The sequence below is a fragment of the Marmota monax genome, unplaced genomic scaffold (genome assembly GCF_021218885.2).
Source record: "Marmota monax isolate L192 unplaced genomic scaffold, Marmota_monax_Labrador192_F-V1.1 WCK01_AAM20220418_F8-fsc00049, whole genome shotgun sequence".
In the NCBI taxonomy this organism is placed as follows: Eukaryota; Metazoa; Chordata; class Mammalia; order Rodentia; family Sciuridae; genus Marmota; species Marmota monax.
This window is the reverse complement of record NW_026694221.1, coordinates 11,145,903-11,165,806: the sequence shown is the minus strand read 5'-3', so window position 1 is coordinate 11,165,806 and position 19,904 is coordinate 11,145,903.

Here is a 19,904-nt window from a genome sequence, read left to right as displayed (position 1 = left end):
GATAAATTATTTTGTTCCTAGGGTCTGCAGTCTGCTCCCTTTATTTCCTTCCAGGTACAGTAAAAGAGTTTCATTTGTAACATTCAATAAGGTTTAAACCTGTTTGACTTACAAATAATATCTGTCCCTATGCAGGCTGTTGTGAGCATTATCTGTGAAAGCATACCTGGTAGGAACCTTAGAATTGGAATATAGAGCCTGGAAGCAATGGGCCCTTTGCAGATAGCCTAGGATTTTGAAATTAGCTTTTCCTTGATTCCACAGGCCTTGAATCTTGTGACTTGATTTAATATTTATTGAGCTTCCACAATGTGATAAACCAAGATGCAGGACAAATTCCATTTTTTTTATTAAATTTTACCTGATTAAATTTGTCTTGTTTATATTTATTGAAGTACTAGCAATGTTACAGATGTATTCACAAATCCATTTCACATACAGCATGGTCAAGTAATAAGGGGAAAAAAGAAAAAAATTACACACTCTCATGCACACAAACTATGAATGTAAAAAGTACATATTTATCAATTCCATACAACCTATGACTCTTCTTTTGCAATAGGGAAACCAGAGATTGACTGCTTTGGTTTCCAGTTTTGTTCTAGATGACTAATAATAATAGTTGAGACTACACAGCCGTCTTATTATTATGCTAATCAACAAAACTACTCCAAGTCCATTTTGAAAATGAACCCTCTTCTCCATCACAAAATTAATAATAATAACCTTAATTTCCCTACTCAAAATTTATTACCTAATATTGGATCACAACTTGTAATTTGAGGACAAATTATGAAGAAATTTATAAATAGCAGTTATTGTCTTTGTAATGTTATTGTCTTCAAGTTCTTTCTCTTTACAGGTATGTCATAGTCATTTATCATCAGCAGCTCTTCTTTGAAAGTATCTTAAAGGTCCCTGGCCTGCATTTAATGTCAGAGGGAAAACAGGCAATATTCAAAGTCAATAGCACTGAACATCTCCTGTTCAACAATGTGGAACTGAAGATCATTAACAGATTGAAAAGTTACAAAATCAAGTTTCTAAAGATATTTGGAAGACTGAACATTCTGCATAATAATCCGTAATAGGACTAGTGGTCAGTGTTCCATAGAATATCTACACTGAAATTAACTGGTAGTACTTTAGTTTTAGAACTTGATCCTTTGTTCGTTGTGGATTGGGACAGGCCAGATGGTAGTCCAATTTCCAGTGTTTTATCATTAAAGCTGTAGTTGTAATAAGAGGAGAACCCCTTAGTTTGAAAAAAATGCACTTATTAAAATGATACTATGTACATTATAAAACAAAAAAAAATAAAATGTTAACAGGAAAAAGAAAGTTCTGATATTTTAAGGTAGGTGCTGTGGCTCACCTCTATAATCCTAGAGACTTGAAAGGCTGAAAGAGGAGAATTGCAAGTTCAAGGTCAGCCTCAGTAATTTAGTGAGAGGAGACCCTCTCTCAAAACAAAACAAGTTGACACATTTTTTCCCAATAATAGGACTCCTACCAGTTATCCCATTTGTCATCTTTAAAACCTCTCAGATAAATGTACCCAATTGTAGAGGCTAATACTTTAGATTTACTTGCTCAACTTGATGATACTTTAGATGGTCTAGAGAGATTCTATAATTTGTGTCTGATATTATCATATAGTTAAGTTCAGGTCTATAATCTTTGGATTTTTTTTCTGGAAGATGATTTACAGAAATTTAGATTCAGACACTTAGATGTGAAAGAAAAAATAAATTAATTAAGTTTCTGTTTAGGGTAGAATTATTTCTAATTTTGCCCAAATCATTTGTTTGCCTTTGACTTTTTGACAATCAGGATTGGTGTGACTCATTAATAATCAAGCTTTCTTTCTTTATATTCAAATTTTATTTTAGCTTTAAAATACATGCTTCTCTGTTATCAACACACAGTAATTGTACATATTTGTGAGGTACAGTGTGACATTCCAACACATGTATGTAATTGTATATAATGTGTAATGATCAGATTACGGTAATTGACATATCTATCACATCAGATATTTATCATTTCTTGGTGTTGGGATCATTAAAAATCTTTTATACTAGCTAATTTTTCAACTATAGTTATCCTGCTGTGCTAAGAGTATTAGAAGTTATTTGTCCTACCCAAATTCACCTCTGTAGTCATTATTCATCCTTCCCTCCTCTACACCTTTCCTAGGTACTATTCCATTCTTTACTTTATTGAGATGAAGATTTAAGTTTCCATATAAGTGAGATATATCCAGAATTTATTTTCCTTTTTTTTGTGTGTGTATGCTAACATTTCACTTAACATCCTGCAGTCTATTCATGTTGCTTCAAATGACAGAATTTCATTCCTTTTTACGGATGAACAATATTCTCTTGAGTATATATACCACATTTTCATTATCCATTCTTCTAGGTAGATTGCAAGTTCAAGGTCATAGCTTGGCTACTGTGAATAGTGCTGTAATTAATATGAGAGTGCGGATACCTCTTTGACATACTGATTTTAATACTTTTGGATTGCTAGATCATATGATAGTTATATTTCTAGCTTTTTTGAAGAACCTCTGTACTCTTTTCCATCCATGATGTCTGTACTAGAATACATATATTCTCATCAAAAGTTAATCAGAATTCCTTTCTCTGCATCCTTTTATAATTTGTTTTTGTTTTGTTTTGTTTTGTTTTGACAGTAGCCATTCTAAATTGGATGCAATGATATCTTACTGGTTCTTTTTTTTTTTTTTTTTTGGAGTGGTGTGGTGCCAGGAATTGAACTCAGGGGCACTCAACCACTGAGCCACATCCTCAGCCCTATTTAATATTTTATTTAGAGACAGGGTCTCATTGAGTTGCTTAGCAACTCAACCATGTTGCTGAGGCTGGCTTCCAATCCACAATCTCCTGCCTCAGTCTCCTGAGCTGCTGGGATTACAGGTGTGCACTACTGCACCCAGCTTCATTGTGTTTATTATTTGAATTTCCCTGATGGTTTGTAATAGTCAACATTTTTCACAGCTTTAAAAGCATTTAATAATTCTCTTTAGGCAAATATTTATTCAGACCATTCACCCATTTCTCAATCAGATTTTTTGTTATTGAATTGTTTGAGTTCCTTACATATACTGAAAATTATGGATGGTCTGAAAACCTCCTCCCATTCTGTAAGTTGTCTTCTCACTATTGATTTTTTCCTTTGCTGAAACGAATCTTTTTAGTTTGATGTAATTCTATCAATTGAATTTTGCTTTTATTGACTGTGCTTTGGGGCCATATCTGAAAACCTTTTATCCAGACTGATATCTTGAATCATTTCTCCTATGTTTTCTGCTAGTGGTTTCATAGTGTCATATGACTAAAATACTTTCTTTACCTTCTAATGTGCCATTAGATGAAAACAGACTTAATTACAGATAATGTCTGTAATCCCAGGTACTTGAGAGACGGAGGCAGGAGCATTGTGAGTTTGAAGCCAGCCTGATAACTTAGTGAAGCCCTGATTCAAAAATTAAAAAAATAAAAGTAAAATGGCTAGGGTGTAGATCAGAGATAGCGTATCCTTGGATTTTAAGGAAGGAAGGAATAGGAATGAAGGAAGCCAATCATGAATATGGGGAGTAAGGAGACAGTAGTAAGGCAAGTTTACAGACAATTACTTTCAGATCTGACTCAACGCTGAGAAAGGCTCAACTACTAAGTAATCAGAAAAGAGGGTTATATGTTGGGGAATGTAAATGAAGTTTTCCTTACACTCACCCTGAACTCTGCAGTCTTGCATCTTGGTTCAACAGCTCAATAATTTTTTCCTTTAAGAAAAGCACAGGAAGAAGAATGTTTCCCTATTAATATGCCTTTGTTTATGAGTAATGTTAATAGGTGTTAAGTGAACAAACATTTATGTAGCTACATACATTTGTAAAATAAGCTATTGTTCAACATTTCACAATATCACTCTCAGACAGAAGAAGATGGCATATAGTCCTCTTTTATTTATTTATTTTTATTTTTTATTTGTTTCAATTAGTTATACATGACAGTAAAAATATATTTCAATTCATTGTACATAGATGGAGCAAAACTTTTCATTTCTCTGGTTGTACATGATGTAGAGTCACACCATTCATGTCTTCATACATGTTCCTAGGGTAATAATGTCCAACTCATTCCACCATCTTTTCTACCCCCATTCCTCTACCATTCCCCACACTTTCCTTTGCCCTGCCCAAAGTTCCTTCTTTCTTCTCATGCCCCCACCTCCCATTATGGATCAGCATCCACTTACTAGAGCAAACATTTGGCCTTTGGTTTTGGGGAATTGGCTTACTTCGATTAGCATGATATTATCCAACTCCATCCATTACCTGCAAATGCCATAATTTTATTTTTTTTTAATGCTGAGTAATAGTCTATTGTGTATATAAACACCACAGTTTCTGTATCCATTCATCTATTGAAGTGCATCTAGGTTGGTTCCACAGTTTAGCAATTGTGAATTGTGATACTATAAACATTGATGTGGCTGTGTCAATGTAGTATGCCATTTTTAAGTCCTTTGGGTATAGCCTGAGGAGTGACATAACTGGGTCAAATGGTGGTTCCATTCCAAGTTTTCTTTTCTTTTCTTTTTCTTTTTAATTTTTTAATTTTAAAAGTACATGACAGCAAAATGCATCACAATTCTTATTACACATATAGAACACAATTTTTCATATCTCTGTATATAAGGTATGTTCATACCAATTCATGTCTTCATATATGTACTTTGAATAATTATGTCCATCACATTCCACCATCATTGCTAAACACCTGCCCCCTCCTTCCCCTCCCACCCCTCTGCCCTATCTAGATCATCTATCCTTCCATGCTCCCTTTCCCTACCCCACTATGAATCAGTCACCTTATATCAGAGAAAACATTTGCCATTTGTTTTTTGGGATTGGCTAACTTCACTTAGCATTATCTTCTCCAACTGCATCCACTTATCTGCAAATGCCATGATTTTATTCTCTTTTATTGCTGAGTAATATTCCATTGTGTATATATGCCACATTTTTTTAATCCATTCATCTACTCAAGGGCATTTAGATTGTTCCACAGTTTAGCTATTGTGAATTGTGCTGCTATAAACATTTATGTGGCTGTGTCCCTGTAGTATTCTGTTTTTAAGTCCTTTGGGTATAGACCAAGGAGAGGAATAGCTGGATCAAATGGTGGTTCCATTCCAAAAATTCCAAGGAATCTCCATACTGCTTTCCTTATCAGCTTCACCAATTTGCAGTCCCACCAACAATGTATGAGTGTGCTTTTTTCCCCACATCCTCACCAACACTTATGGTTGTTTGTCTTCATAATAGCTGCCATTATGACCGGACTGAGATGATATCTTAGACCTTACCAGACCTTAAACTATACTATAGAGCAATAGTAACAAAAACAGCATGGTATTGGCACCAAAACAAACTGGTAGACCAATGGTACAGAATAAAGGACACAGAGACTAACTCACAAAATTACAATTATCTTATATTAGACAAAGGCTCCAAAAACATGCATTGGAGAAAAGATAGCCCCTTCAACAAATGGTGCTGGGGAAATTGGAAATCCATATGTAACAAAATGAAATTAAACTCCTGTCTCTCACAATGCACAAAACTCAAAGTGGATCAAGGACCTAGGAATTAAATCAGAGACTCTGAGTCTAATAGAAAAAAAAGTAGGCCCTAACCTTCATCGTGGGATTAGGCCCCAACTTCATTAATAAGACTCCTATAGCATAAGAATTTAAACCAAGAGTCAATAAATGGGATGGAATCAAACTAAAAAGTTTCTTCTCAGCAAAAGAAACAATCTGTGAGGTAAATAGAGAACCTACCCCTCACAAATCAGATCGAGCACTAATCTAGGGTATATAAAAACTCAAAAAGCTAAACACCAAAAAAACACAAATAACCCAATCAATAAATGGACCAAGGACATGAACAGACACTTCTCAGAAGAGGATATTCAATCAATCAACAAATATATGAAAAAATGTTCATCTTCTCTAGCAATTAGATAAATGCAAATCAAAACTACCATTCAAGTTTTCTAAGGAATCTCCTCTTATAGTACCAATTATTAATGACTTTCAGAACTGTTATCAGAACATTTTATCAGAATAATATGCATAGGGTGCTCTTTGAGAACTTACTTGTTCTTATAGGTCATATTTCCAAGACAGGTCTCTGGAGGGTGAGACTCTGCTAGAACCATCGCTTATTTTGACATTCTGATATCACATAATAGTTAGAAGGTATATTTTAAAACAACAGCAACAAAAAAAAGGAAAAAAAAACAGAATATAAAACAAAACAATAAACAAATATTTATTTGAAATCAAGTACTTAACCACAAATTTATTTTATTTATTCATCAAGCATTTATTTAGTGTATACAATGTGTTTTTCACCTGAAATTCAGAGATGAGTGAGGCAAAACCTTGTTTTCCCTTGGTAAACACCATAGGAGAAGGTGAAAGATGGAATTCTTCTATCCACTTTTATATGGAACAGTGAGGTCTCATTTTTTTTTAACAGGGAAACAGAATTTCTAAGCTACCTTAAGATTTTGCATTTTGCAACTTTGGGGAATAAAGTATATAGTAGGACTCAAAGCACAAAGATGCACTGGACATAAGCATTTTAAATAAGAGAATCTGAAGGCTGTCCTCTCAAATGGCTTTTTGGATCAGAAATAGCAGCTCAAGGGATGGAAGAAATAACTTTAGAGGACTGCTTGTGAACTCCCCTAAGATATCTTGGAAGGCTCCATGCACAAGATGGATCAAAACTGGTGATGGGATTTGAGTAGTGAAATCTGGGTTTGTTTTTTTTTTTTTTAGAGAGAGAGAGAGAGAATTTTAATATTTTATTTTATTTTTTTTAGTTTTCGGCGAACACAACATCTTTGTTTGTACGTAGTGCTGAGAATCGAACCCAGGCTGCACGCATGCCAGGCGAGCGCGCTAACGCTTAAGCCACATCCCCAGCCCCAAAATCAGGGTTCTTAAAGTTGATTTAAACACATTAATACAGCTTGTTGCATTTTGGGATATCTGAATCTTTGATAGATTAATAATCTCAGAAAAAAGATTACAAAGATAGGGTCTTTATATTTTAAAATATTTTTTATTCCACCATAATTTTTTAAAAATTAATTATGGGGAGTATGGTGTAGGATAGGGTTTTGGAATTTTACAGAGAGTTTTGATTCTGGGCCCCCACATACTGGCCATGTTATAGGACATGTTATGTGTATTTCTGTATGTATCCATTTTCCTGATTTATAAAAAGGTGGTATTTATTGCAGAGATTGAGACAATGTACATGAAAGTATGAAGCACACAGTAGATGTTCAGTAACTATGGGTTTCCTTCTTCAGATAATGATTATATTTGCTGAGAGCCATAGCCGAGTCCGAATGACACATGGCATTTTTGCCAGAACTGGAGTGGTTGAGAGGTGATGCCAGCAAGCCAATGAGATGATGATGGTTATGTTAAGCTGTGTATTCAATTGTATATTAGACCCCTGCTGTCCGCCTCAGGTGCTGGCTGCTGGCTACTTTGGAGTTCTCGAGGGGATTCCTGGGGAGTTCCCATTGGTTGGGGAAGTGCCGGAGGAGGGATTTCCAGTAGGTGTGTGGTGTGTCCCGGGAGAAGGCCATGTGCATGGCGTTTGCGGGATTCGGAAATAAAGTTTGTTCCTGCTTGAGTGGCTCGTGATTTGTGCCCAGCCAGACTGTGGCATATATTGATATATAGATGACTATGCAAATTGATTTCTTAATGTGAGCAAAATGATAGGCCTGTCTTTGCTCATTCTTTTAAAAATGAGAGGGACTTGGGAGGGATCAGCCAGTGTGCAGAATGGGATTTTTCTACATTTGCAGGAGAATGAGATTATCAGTTATTGAGCAGTAACTATACTGCTGAGGGTGGGATGAGATTTATGTATTATAACTACCTACCAAGGGTGGCTCTTTTGAGGGCGGGTAACTGAGTGATGCTTAACCACCAAGCCACATCTCCAGCACTTTCTCTTTTATATTTTATTAGAGACAGAGTCTTGCTGAGTTGCTCAGGGACTCGCTAAGTTGCTGAGGCTGGGTTTGAAGTCACGATCATCCTGTCTCAGCCTCCTGAGTCGCTTGCATTACAGGCCTGTACCACCATGCCCAGCAATCAAAGCACATTTCTATCTTTGGAATTTATAATCAGAGCTGAGGAAGATCAATTTCTGGCAGCAGAAAATGTGATGTATAAATTTAGGGGCTATTGGGCTCATATTGTCTACTTGGTGGCTGGAGAATCAGAAGAAGCCAATCTGCAGGAAGAGAAAGAGAGGGCAGGGTTAAAGAAACAGGCAAAATAGAATAGTAAAGAGTTGGAGAACCAAATTTTGTCTTAGGTTCCATTTGTTCTTGAAGACCAGATGTCTTATATCCTTAGGGCTTGTTTTAGTTAGCTTTTTTTTAATTGCTGTGATCAAAAGATCTGATAAGAACAACATAAAGGAGGAAAAGTTTATTTTGATTAATGCTTTTAGAAGTTGAGTCCATGATTAACCAACTCCATAGCCCTGAACCTGATGTGAGACAGAACATCATGGAAGAAGGGCATGATGGAAGAAAGCAATTTAAAGCATGTCAAGTAGGATGCATAGAGGGAGTTCCACTAACTATGGACAAAATACACATCTCAAAAGTCACACCCCCAGTGACCTACTTCCTCCAGCCATAGCCCACCTACTTAGAGTTACTGCTCAACTAATCCATCAGCAAATTAATCCATTAATCAGGATACACTTCTCATAATCTAATTACTTCACCTTCCAAAATTCTTGTTTGTCTTACATGTGAAGTTTTGGGGGACACCACATTTATAAACCATTACAGGGTTGTATAATCAAACACTGAACCATTATAACAAATTTCTACTTTAAGCTGAAGCTAGTTTAAATGGGCTTTTAGTACTTCTAACCCAAAAAAGCCCATAGGAGAAATTTAAGTAACTTCCACAATTTCCACAAAGTGCCAATTTAGTCTACTTTTGAAATTGCAGTAGAGTCCTGACCTTGTACAGAGGGGAACTTAATCAAGAACAGAAGTGACCCTGCTCCTGGGAAAACTATTGTGGATAATTTTAATTATTTAGTTCTGTAAGTAAAGATTATTTGAATTCTTCCTTCTAAAGAGGAGGTTCAGATTGCTAGAAGCAAACTCATCATTTTAATTGTCACAATAGCTCAGTAATTCTTTTTAAACACACACACACACACAAACACACACAAACAAAAACCTTATGGGGTACTTACTTACCAAAGCACCAGTGGCATTGAAGGTGGCCTTTCTTAGTAAAATAAAAATTACTTATTTTTCCATCTAGCTGTGACTGGGGATATGACTCAACAGGCCCAGAGAAAAAGCTCAGGCAGCTTTTTCTAATTTATTTGATAGGTTCTAGAAGGCAGAATAAAAAGTTTGTACAATTCATTTTTTAAGTTCTCTCAACCTTTATTCATTTCCAGCTCAAGGGGTCTGCAAGGTCATCCATCGGGTTTCTCTTGTTTTCAGTGCCCAGCTCTGTTGGTGGCCAGTTCATGCTTGCCATTCTGGCCAAAGGCAGTTTAGAGGGACTCTGTAAACCCCACCTGCTGTTCCATGCATAAAAATAAACTTAAGCACCATGACACCTTCACTGCCTGGAATATTTGGGCAAAAGTCATGTGGCACCTTGTCTAGATGCTTCCCCTTCTCCCAAATTTCTGTTTCACAGCATGGGCAGAGGTAGAAGAATGAGATTTGCCTTTGAACAATTTATCAGAGGATGAGAGGAAAAAGTCAAGTCAGAGCAAAACCAAAAGAATTTTTAAGGAGGACCTGGGGGGACTGGAAATTCCCATGGCTATGCTATTTTCAAATGATTTCAGAAAGAGATTTCAAATGTTTTTTACTTACATGCTTTATAAGAACTGAAGGAGGAGATGAGGGTCATTTCTTGATATTTCACAATGGAGACTGAACCCACCTCTTGGTTCAGAGTCTTCTAAATGTCTTATGGCAGTTCTCTCGCTAAAAAGAAATAGTTACTACATTGTGACTTTGTCAGCGGCCATACGTTTTGGTTTTGTGATTTTTTTTTCCACTGAGCCTTAAAATCATTCCAGAGTTAAGAAAGCAATATTAATTCAGTAGATCCTCTGAATTGCTTTAAAGACTAATTTTAAAGTTTTCTGTATTTTCTTTGGAGATTCACTCTTTTTTCATTTATTTATTAAGTCATAACTGTGTGAGAGGCACTTTTCTAGATATGGGCGATAAAGCAGTGAGAAAAGATAGACAATATCTTTGTTCTCAAATGCTTACATTCTGAAAGAGAAAAGTGAAGAATAAGAGACAGTTTTTTAGTGGGTTTTGCAGAATAATAACTGACTAATGTGACAAAGTGGCTATGTGACTAAATTAGGTTGTTATCCTTCTCTCAAATGGGTGACATAAATGAGATATAAAGAAAGAAAAGGAACCAGCCATGCAAAGTCTTGGGTAAGAGTATTCCAGGCAAAGGAAAAAGTTACAGCCAGGCATGAAAGCAGAAATAAATTGGTTGTAGACACCGTGAGCAGTAAGAACCGTGAGCATGGTGGATTTGAAAGCAAGACATAATAAACAGATAGGCAGAGACTAGATGGTACAGGGTTTATCAACCAGGTTGAAAAATTTGGATTTTATTCTGGTGCAAAGGGAATTCTCTCAAGGTTTTAAAATAGACTGATGACATGACTTGAATTATATAATTGTATTTGTAAAAATGCTCAACTTCTTTGGTTGGTGGATTATAGAGAAGTAAGACAACATGGAAAGCAGTTAGGAGACTCTTTTAATACTTCACTCAGTTGGTAATGAGGGCCTGAACTATGATTATATGTGGGATGATTAAAATATGTATCTGGGCTTTGGATATACCTTTGAAATTGAATTGACTCTGTCAACTATAGCGTGTGTGTGTGCGAGCACACACACACGAAAGCAAAAGGGGGAGAAGGAGAGATAATTTATGAATATATACACTTTAGGATGAGTTCAGTTAAGAGATGAACTGTTAGAAGATTTCTGGCACCTCTTACTGAGATGGGGAAGACAGGAGAAACACAAGCTTGTTGGAAGCAGGTGATAATGAATCAAGACTTTTATTTGAGACATGCCAATTGAATATCCAATTTAGAGTTTAAAATGAACATGAGAATAAAAAATATGAGCCCCTTTAGGATACAGATGGTATTCCAAATCTAACCTATGCACCAAAACAAATAAAATAATAATAAAATAAAGGGTCTAGGAAAGTTTATTAGGCATTATGACATTTAAAGCCAAGCAGACGGAAATTTTGAATCAGCAAAGGAAAAAGTCATAGCCAGTAATGTGAACAGAAAGCCTGGAGAAATCAGCCATAGAATTTTAAAAACATATAAACAGTGGTCAATAAATATAAAGTGCCCAGTTCTGTTGGTGGCCAGTTCATGCTTGCCATTAATAATGGATTGGGGTAGAAATAATTGCCGACCTTGATATATAAAAAGGAAAACATGGGTTTTCAAGAATTTTCTTCTTTTTAAATTATACTTATTAGTGCACATTAATTGTATAAAATAATGGGTTTCATATTGACAATTTCTAAGAGTCTCTGCTTGCTTCTACTTTGTCCTTTTTGAGTCTGGCTTATTTCACTTAAGAGCATGATCTCCAGTTCCATCTATTTTCCTCCAATTACATGATTTCATTCTTCTCTATAGCTGAATAATGTGACATCGTATATATGTACCACATTTTCTTTAAGCATTTATCCATTGATGGTCATCTAGTCTGATTCTATTACTTAGCTCTCGTGAATAGTGCCACAGTGAACTGGGTATGTTGAAATCTCTATAGTATGCCAACTGACTTTGATTCCTTGGATACATCCCCCAGTTCTATTTTTAGTTTCTTGAGGAACCTAGGTACTGTTTTTAGTTGGTTGTGCTAAATTACATTCCCACCAGTAGAGTTCACTTTAATCCACATCCTTTTCAGCATTTGATATATTCTGTTTTTTTTTTTTTTTTTTTTTTTTGTAATAGCCATTGGGGTGAGATAAAATCTCAGTGTAGTTTTGATTTGTATTTCCCTAATGGCTAAAGATGTTTAGCATTTTTTCAATATTTCCCATATTTATTGGCCATTTGTACTTCTTTTGAAGTGTGTATTCAGCTCATTTGCCCATTCACTGGTTGGATTATTTGTTCTTTTAGTGTTAAATTATTATTATACACACACACGTATAATCTTAATTCTGTGAGCTGTCTTTTCATTCTGTTTATTATTTCCTTTGCTGTGCAGAAGTTTAATCTGATGTAATCCCATTTGTCACTTCTTGCTATTGATTTCTGCATAAATTGAAGTCCTGTCTCTGCCTTCCAGGATATAATTCAAGCCAAGCTTCAGGGAATTGATAGACTTAAAATCATATATTCAAAAAAAGAGAAAATCATAAAATTATTAACTGAGCATCTACTTAAAGAATTTATAGATAAGTACAAGAAAGCAATTCTGATAAAAGGAGGTGAAACAAGAACAAAAATTAAATAAATTAGAAGAAATCTGAAATAGAAAGGATGAACAGGTAAATTTGTTTCTTTAAGAGGTTAAAGAAATTAGCAAACTTCCAGTGACTGAACAAGGAGGCAACAAGTTAGCAATACTGGGGATGAAAAGAGTCAAATCACTACAGATACTGTAGATGTTAAAAAGTTGAGGGTATTTTAAACACATTTTTGTCATAACCTTAAAAATTCACATGAAATAAATCTGAAATCTTTAAAAGTTCCTATTGAAGGACCCCAAGGCCCCAGGCCCAACATCAGGAAATCTAACCCCTGTGCCCTGAAGCTGCAAGATGCTCCCTTACACAACCCCCATGTCAAAACCCCTCCAGCAGCACGTAGCCTTTCCAGTTCTGCACAATGCTACCACAAGATGTTCCATTTAGATAACCCTAAGGGCAAACTTGCAAAACAGGAGAAAAACAGGAACTGAGAGGACAGGTGCAATTTTATGGTTTTTCCGAGAACAGAAAGTTGAAAAACAAGTTTACCCCCTAGGTGACCCAACTGCTGGATTCAGAGGAACCAATAGAAAGACTGTTGCTGTGCTATGCTAAAAACTAACTCACTTGTTCCCTATAAAAGATCTGTACCCCAAAGCCCGGTGTGCCAGTTCACCGAAGCTCCGGCTGAGGTATAGCTGTGCACCCGCAGGCGCCTGTGTGAGAATAAACGCCTCCTGCTTTTTGCAGCCAGTGTCTCGCGTGGTTCGTTCCGGGTTTGGGATCTGTGGATCTTTCACTATAACTACTGAAGACATCAAATAATTGAAAACTAACATACAAATAAAACTTTACAGATGGTGAGAGAGAATGAACATTCTCATGGAGATTAGGTCAAGGAAAGATACCTACTCACACTTCTTTGAAATACCAAATACCATCTCTATACCAAACTTTGTTTGGTATAGAGATGAGATGAGAAACTGTTGTGAAGAATTGGGATAGAAGAAATAAAACTTTAGGTATTGCAGATTAAACTATTGTGCATATAGAAATCTGAACTTATTTACAAATTGTTAAAAACAATTAGGTAATTTAGCAAGGTTTCAAATATAGGTCAGTAGAGACAAACAAATTGCATTTCTGTGTACAAGAAACAAAGAGAGACTACCATGGAATCTATTAAAATTCATACACACAAAAATTACAGACAGATGATGCTAATGAAACTTCAGCTGGAATGAAAGTAACAGGTATGACGTCAATGAAAATGGAAATAAAGCTCCCAGTAACTGAGGCCACAATTTTCAAAAAGAAGGAAGGTGATGCAGCCTACCATGAACCAGGATCCACTGAACACTTTGACAAACTTCAGATGTGTATCTGGCAAAGTCATTAAAAAGATAATGAAAGTGTTTTGAACACATGAGAGTACCACATGATCATAATCATGTAGATCCACTTTTGGTTTGTGTATAGGGGGACCAACTCTTTAGGTACTCATTTTTATTTTTTATTAAAATTTTTCAGAGAAGGGTTCTTGATTCCACAATAATCAACAATCTGAATGTTTTTTCTCCCTTTCTTGTGATTATATAAAATTTGTTAAGATGCTTGGATTGTCAGAAAAGGAATTCTACTAATTTATGCATTAATAAGAGATTGGTACAGGCTATTTTAATAATTGCACAATTTTTACTTTAAAAGTTAGAATTTTGTTGCTTACTCATTTGAAAATATATTTTTTTTAAGACTGATTTGCTAAAAAAAAAAAAAAAAATTGAAATCACTCTTTGAGTACCTCAAACCAGCAATTTATCATAAAGAGTTTTGGTTAAGTATTCCTAAAACTTCTTTAAATTTAGGGTTCAACTCTTTTGTATTACTTTTCAGCTAAGGTGTGTATGTATATTTTTTGCCATTAAGGGTATTGTAGCATTTCTTAAAAGTCCTTTTCCGAGCTACTGAGTTACAACTTTAGGGGCTGACATTTTTATATATGATTAATTCATAGTTTTACTGAATCATGCATCACTGGATATTAAAAAAATTATGTTAAAAATTAGCATTAAATTTCTGATGAACTAATGTTTTCGGTCTTGACAAGAGTGTCACGTGGTTTATGGTTGTATCAGTCAAACCAGCCCCTTGTTTTGAAATTTCTTTTGTTGAGTTTGAGGAATTTTCAACTTTCTCTTGCCTTCAGCATCGCTTGGCATGCAGTACCAACAGTACATAATTCATTTGGTTGCACGATAATATATGCTTCTATGACCAAGTTTGCATATGCATGCACAGACAGTGGAAATTTGTAATGACTTCCACCTGGTTCACAGCAATTATAAACTCCATTGGTTTCGAAAATATTAAAATGTGGGGGGAAAAAAGCACATCTTTCAATCAAAACAACATGTGTTTACTACTGACGTACTCGCTTTTTTTTTTTGCATGTAAGAAAATTTAGAAAGGAAACAATGCATTTATTGCTTTCTAATGATATTATTGCCTTATTTACCAACCATATATCAACTATTTTATGTTACAGAAACACACATAAGGGAGCAGAATGGACTAAGTTTCCCAGCTTCCCTTGCAGTTATGGAGTGGGTACATGACAGTTCTGTCCAATGAGATGTGAAACTGATTTCTGCTGAGATTTTCTGGGAAAGTGTTTGCATTCCAAACAGATGTGTGAAGCTGATATGATCACTTACCCTACTTATCTGACTTGGACTATACACATGTTATCTGGAGATGCAATGCCATCTTGCAATCATTGGACAACATGTATGTGAATGAGTTCCCAAATAAAATGGCAGGACAGAATTAACATACCCAGTTCACAGAAGTTTCAATTAAGAAATAACAATTAAAGCAGCTGCCTATCTCTTGACATTTTATATAAGAAAAAGAAACTTGTTTAAACCTTGATTAGTTGAAGTATCTGTTAGTTGTAGCCAATTATATGCTAATACAGCTTGTCACACTGGCATACCTAAGAATTAGGATTTTGCCTTTTGTTTTTTTAAAATTAATTATTGTGATACCAGTGATTGAACCCAGAGCCTTGTGCATGCTAGGCAAACACGCTACCGCTGAGCTACGTTCCCAATCCTCATTTCTACTCTTAAATATGACCATGTGCTATGCTTATTTCTTCTTCCTACTGGACCTATTCTTCCCAAATTACTCTCATCAGGCTCCTCCTTTGAAAGATTTTTCTACAACAACTTGTTTTTCTTAGGTTCTCCACGTGTTTTGTCTGCCCCAATGACCCTATTTCTGATAATTGAGTGCTAGATCAATTCCCTGTCACAATTATCCACATACCTGGTTGGAAGGAGTGGTGTTAATGGTTTCCATAATTGTTTTACTCCTCTAAAATTCATCACATGTTGTTTGTTCATTTACAAGGAATAATCTCCCATGAAATTTGTTTTAACCTAAACAATAGCAATACGTGCAGGAATCTGATTCAATCCTTTTAACTTCTCTGAGATACTGAATGACCAGACTGTCTCAATATAAAATCTGAATCATGAGTCTGAGATTCAATAAAGGGGGAAAAAAAAAAGAACACTAATTCAAGTAGGTGTGAAATGAAAGTCTGCAAAGTAGAACAATTGTGTTGCTATTCTCAGAAGAAGCTCCCCAAAGATGAGATCATTTCTGGTATAGGCAAAAATAAATGTTATTACTTCAAGTCAGAACAGATTCAATATATTCATAAGCTCCTTCATTACTCTTCAATGATCCAGGGACAAATTCTTGGTATGTAACTTTTCTCATCAAAGCCCTCATACAACAGGTAAAGATACAATGACAATTAATTAAATTTGTTGACCAAAATTTGAATTTTGCAGATTTAAATTCATGTTTATAAAATTTATATTCAAATATTTATCCTAGTTCCCTAAGAAAATCCTACCTAAAAATTAGTTTGATGTTTTTCTAATTTTATTCTGCTGATGAAGAGGGAAAATTGAGAGAAATCTGACACTCTTTTTATATTATTTGCCTCTATCTCTAAATAGATCTAAATCATAGCATTGATAATTTTAAGAAAATTTTAACAAAAAAATTTAAGAAACTCAAATCACTCCACAAAATTTTAAAGGCAAGAAGTAAATGGAAAATAAGATATTTACTAATCTTGACAATGTGAAAAAGCTCTGAGATGCTAAAATACTAAGTGATATATACATACTAAAGATATTAAGAGTCCTATAATTTTTTCAGATGTATGGGATTCTGAAATGACTAGTGGGAATCCTATTTCATCAAAGACCTCTTGGGTGGTAGACCAGAGAGAACTGTGGGCATCTATGTATTTTTTGGGGGGGACACAGGAGTTAAAATACTTGAATTATGAGGAGGAATAATGGCTGTCCAACAATATAGAAAAGGTTTCCCTGAACTTTTCTTGAATGAGATGTCAAAGTTGAAATGCACAGGCTCCATGCAGAAACCCAGTTTGTAATTAGCAGAGTAGGATACCAAAAAGCACCAATCAGCTCTGCTGTAACCCAGTTCCATGCAGTTCCAAATCAATCTTTAACATAGGTGACTGTTTTAAAATTTGTAAAGATTAAGACTGTCCTCTGGGTCTATAACTGTCTGGGGCAATGAACTCTGTTCAGTCTTAGTAGAAGCAGTTAATGTTAGCAATGATGGAAAGAGCTGACGAGAAAGTAAGTATCCAAGCCAATAGACTTCTTCCCAGGAAAATAAGGTACTCATGCCTTTTGCTATAGTGAGGTGTGCATCTAAGGGAACATTTATCTCTCCACAAAACCATTTCATGCCTTTACATTGTGTATATTTTTTTGTATTGCTATTTGAATAGTGTTGATCAATAATTTATAAACTTGTGTTTTAATTTTGAAATAATAAAATGAATTGCCAGTTCAATAAAATAGGTAGGAGCCTGTCTTTCAAAGGCAACTTTTGCTCTCTAAAGAGTTCCTTTACTTTTGAAGAACATCACCTGTGACAGTATTAAATTTCCCCAAGAGAATGACTAAAGGGAGATTGTATTGGGAAGTTAATACAAAGGTCTTCCCACCCAACTTCACTGTCAGAATTTACTGGCATTTGATTGAAAAGGCATTGTATTTCAAAAAATAAATGTTCCAGTTTCTCAGACTTTACATTCTTTTCTCATTCAATTTTGCAGCAAAGCAATTTGATAAAGACAAAGAATAACCTCATTAATATATTAATATCAAAGGATAAACTTCTGATCTACCCAATATGCATAATGATATTTTATTTAACACCTAGCTTCTTGACAATGTCAACCATACATCTTACATACATATATTCTTACAAAATTTAATTTTGGTTCTTCAGTACTCTGTCACTAATTTTATGACATTCAGCAGTTTTTGTTTTAGTGTTTAACTTAATAGCTGACTTAATAATTTAGAAGACTCAAATAATCCTAGTTTACCTCTTACAAGATTATTCATAGTAATTGTGGTTCACAACATTCTTTCCATATGTATTATTTCCCTGGAACCCTATTTGAACTGAAAGACAAGTATATACTTTTTAAATTTTTCATCACAATCTAATAATGATAAATAAAAAGATGTGAATTAAGCCAAAGAAAGTTATAGTTAAATACCCAAATACAAGGTTACAAACTATATATTTTAGACTAGTTAAAATTCATTCCACTGTTCAATTTAATTTGCCACTCATTAATTTGCCAGAGTGTGATCATACATGTAATTTTAAAAAATGAAATTGTGTCAGTATAAGGGTTCAAGTGTATCAATTCTATGATTTCATAGTGTCTATGTTTTATTGTACTCCAAATATTGTATTTTCTGGAAACTATTCTAGTCAAATATTAACAGATTGTAGCAGGGCTTTACCTCTTCTGTACTTAGGAGATTAGAATGCTAGATCTCCTATATTGTGTTTCTGTAAAAATGATTAGAAAAGCAAAGTAGCATAAAATTAATCTGAGCCTCCCCCTTGTTAAAACAGGAATTCTAATAAGAGGTTGTAGAATCAATGATCATATCAATGATCAGTAAAGAGGTGGAAACACAATTTCTACTGTACTGTTTGTATATAAGACATCAAATTACTTTATATTAGTGACTGGCAAGTGCTTGCTGATATTTATAAGATATTAAAAATTTTCCCTGTATTTTGTTGATACTAAAGTTTATCCTCCCTAGTTTTTGTAATGCCATTATGCTGTTTATCTTTAATCACTTGAGAGATCATGACAGACTTAACTGATGCTATAGAATTTTCTCAATATTAACCTAAGTAGTGAGCACAAATACTTTCAAATGCTCATAAATAATTTGACAAAGAGTTTCTTTGAATAGGTTCTAGGTACTGGTTATCCAATATTACAAAATGGAGAATATTTTTCTCCTGATTTCAGCTTACTACATTTTTGGGTCAGTGATCTTCAAACTGCCTTTATTCTTCACTTATAAGATTTTTTAAAACTACATATTTGTACACATAATACTAAGGTGTAAGGTGAAATTTTCCATATACTGCAAACGCTTGTGTTTTTAAACAAACTGTCAAATTACTGTTTTAAAATTATCCAATTGGAAAATAAAGTCCATAGTAGTTGGACATTCATTTTAACTGTTACAAAATATATATGAATATTGTTCTTTAAGAGTCAGGAACTTCATTTTTCCCTGTGATCTTCTTTTATTCTGAATTTTACTTTAATGTAAAACATATTTATACTAGATAGATCATAATTATATATTTTAAGCAACACATCTACATACATAAATTAAAATTTAAGTTTTATTGTGCTCAATAATGTTCTAAGTGGTTAAAATCTCTTTATTATATCAATACACTTATTACAAGTTCAAAATCATCAAAAGAATATAAACTTTAAATTTTTGGTAATCAAAATCAATTTTAATAGGTTTTTCAAAATTAAGTTATGTATTCCTTGAAGACTATTTTATTTTTAGTATGAGACTGTTTAGCACCATTTTTATTCTATATTTATTTTTGATTAAGGTAAATACTGGAAAACCACATAAGAATAGATATGAAAAAAAAATTACTTTGAACTCCTTTCATTTTATCTGGTGAAGATGACAGGATAAGTGCTCACCAAAATTATTTTAATGATGAATGAATTAATATCCTTAAGACATTTAAAAAGAAATGTTTTAATAAACACTTGGTGGTAACTTTCTGTCTTAGATATGGATTCATTTCCCAGTTATTTAGGTCTTTACTTTCTTGGCATCCTCCACTGAAATTGTCCCTTGCTG